This window comes from Nannospalax galili, unplaced genomic scaffold (genome assembly GCF_000622305.1).
Source record: "Nannospalax galili isolate Female #2095 unplaced genomic scaffold, S.galili_v1.0 scaffold273, whole genome shotgun sequence".
In the NCBI taxonomy this organism is placed as follows: domain Eukaryota; kingdom Metazoa; phylum Chordata; class Mammalia; order Rodentia; family Spalacidae; genus Nannospalax; species Nannospalax galili.
In genome coordinates, this window is record NW_008333887.1 from 292,338 (window position 1) to 295,519 (window position 3,182).

Below are 3,182 nucleotides of genomic sequence, written 5' to 3' on the forward strand. Positions count from 1 at the left end.
CAGGGATAGTCATTCCTTTCTTCAGCTCTTTGTATTGCTTCCAGAACTCTCTGAAGGGCTGGCTTTTTTGACATGAATTCCTTCAATCTATTCATGTCATGGAAGAATTTTCTTTCCCTTTGACTATAATAGACATTTTGGCTGGGTATAGTAAGGTATAGTAATCTGGGTTGGCATCTGCGGTCACTTAAAACTGGGAATACTTTGGTCCAGGCTCTTCTGGCTTTCATAGTTTGCCCTGAAAAGTCAGCTGTAATCCTAATGCTTTTTCCATTTTATGTGACTTTTTGTTTCTCTTTCGCAGCTTTGAGAATTGTCTCCTTGTTTTGTACATTTAGTGTTTTCACTATGATGTTCCGTGGAGAGTTTCTTTTCTGGTCCTGTCTATTTGGTGTTCTATGTGCTTCTTATATTTATATGGGCATGTCTTTCTTTAATTTTGGGAAATTTTCTTCCATGATTCTGTTGAAGATCTGGTCCATGCCATTATCTTGGGATTCTTCTCCTTCCTGTATGCCTATGATTCATAAGTTTGGTCTTTTTATGGTGTCACACAATTCCTGCATATTCCATTCTTGTTATTTCTTAAATTTTTCATAATCTTTGCTTGAGTGGTCTAGATTGTCCACTTTATCTTTCAGTCTTGATACTCTGTTTTCCATTTCATTCATCCTACTGTTGAGGGTTTCTCCTGTCATTTCTAATTGGCTTACTGAGTGTTTCACTTCCTTCTTCATTTCAGCCTGAGTATTCTCCAATACTTCTAACTCTTTTCTGAATTCATTCAGAAGATTATACCTGTCTTCCTTCAGTTCTTTGATTTCTTTGTTTGTGTGTTCTTTATATTCACTTAATTTTTAAAATCATGTTTATAATTGTTCTTTTGAGTTCCATGTCCTGCATTATCTCTGGGGGGTTCTCATTGTACTCCTCTAGAGGACTATTTGTGTTTTGTGGAGATATTTTATTTTGGTTTTTCATGTTATTATTTTTCTCTGTGATTTTTGACATGTGAATTTACTTTGTAGTTTCTAATTCTTGTGTGAGACTCAAGCCTTCAATTTAGGTCTGCTTCTTTTTGTGAACTTTATTTGTCTTTGAGGTTTACTTTTTGGGCATGAAAAGCTGATTCCTCTAAGCTTCCAATTCTCTCCTTTGATTTTATATTGTAGTGGCCAGATTGCTTTTGTCTTCAGTAGTTCCCACAGAGGCCTAAGTCAGATGAGGATCTGATGCTCTCAGCCTTTCTGCTAAGGTCTGGATCCCTCCAGGAAAGATTTTAGCCTCAGGAATTTCGGGGTTGGACTCGCCTGAGACTGGGCCCAGGAAAGATGCTGGTCTAGGGCAGCTGATGGCCATGCCACCCAGAGATGCAAAGGATGATGTGGGCTGGAAGAGGCCCCAATTGCTCCTGAGGACTACACTGAGGAGCTGGGTTGGTCTGAATGCAAAGGATCAGGAAGCAGAGGTGGTTCCCTAGGTGTCTGGGGTGCGAAGACAATGAATGGGACAGTATTCATGCTAGGAGGAGAGACCTGTCGGGGAGATTGGATGATGAATGAGGCTGGGGGAGTCAAGGCAAGGAGGGCACAATGGATTTACTCCTAAAAGAGAGGATTGTGGGTTGGAGAGAGCCGCCCAGTGTTTTTTTTATATTTCAGAAGTATTTTGTTTTTATAAATACTTTTATATATAAATTTTAGATTTCTTTTGTTAGCATTCAGACATTAAACATTATAGCTGTAACTAGAGTTATATTAAATTCAGAGATTAATTTAAGGTTAAATACTTCAGTTTCCTCATTCTTCTTGACTGATCATTTCAGTATAATATTGTTTAGGAACATGTACTTTACATTCTGAATTTTGCACTCCCTGTTAGCACTGCTGTTAAGGAGAATTCCTAAACTAGAAGTTTTTGTTTTTCTTTTGTATTTTAGCATGTGTTAAGTACTGTTCTTTTCAGGATACATGTTTTTCTTCTTAAATCAAGCATCAAGCATTCTCCTGCAGAGGCATTTTAATATTTTGTTGATTCATTCTTTGATAAACTACCAAGACTTTGTTCTCATCTGACCTCTAACAGGTTGTACTTTTCCTATTTAAGTTATGCAAGTTTTTCCCCAAAGTGTTTTGTTTGTGAGGGGAATGGCATTAGAAAGTAAAATCAGAGATGTTGCGTAACTGTTGCTACTATGGTATTTCTGTTCCAATGCTAATTTAGAAGAGAGAACCAAGCAGTATATCCATCTACTTGTCTCAATCATCATTATCATCATTAGCAGCAGCAGCAGCAGCAGCAGCAGCAGCAGCAGCATCTCTTTAAACCACAAAATTATGAACTCAAACTGATCTCTCTTAATCCCCCAGTAATGAGAAATCTGGCTCCAATCAGGCTCAATATATTTAACTCATCTTTTCAAGAGAAAATCTTTATTTTCAAAACGTCCAAGCTGTATTATCAAGGAAGTAGTCTAAGTATAGGTGAATAGATGTTCATTTTTCTTCTCCAAATTTAGATTGAATATTCTGAAAGAGGGAGTTTAAAAAAAAATGCTTGGCTTGTTTCCACCCTTATCATATAAACTTGGAATTTGTTTAGGTTCATGTATTTCCATTTGCATTCAACTTTACATTTCAGGGGGCTATTCACAAATATATATGTATATATGTATATTATATATGTCATGTTTTCCAACATCAAAATTATACAAAATGTTAAGAGTCATAAATGTGACTCTATCCACCATCCATTAGATCTATATATAACACCCTTGTACTAACCAACTTCACTTTTTCCTGTTTTATGCCTTGCATTTCTTTGTACAGAAGATAAGTAGACTTATGCATATCTTCTTATATAACCCTTTCATTTCATAAATAAAAGTTAAGATGATCTGTAAACAATTTTGTACATAAAACTTGATAGTATAAGCTAGAGCAAAATATATTATCAACTTCCTCTCTATAGTGGTCCTAATATGTAATATTTCTAGCAGTGATGTGTGAGACACCCCCTTTCTCTATAATATCTCTAAAATATTTAAAAGTATGGTTGTTATTTTGTTTTTGCTTCTTGGTTAGCTTTCCTGAGGAAACCTGAAACCCCATTGTGGTTTGACATGTTTCTCTTACTGAGTAAGATAAATGTATTCTCATGGTTAAAAGGTTGCATTAATAATT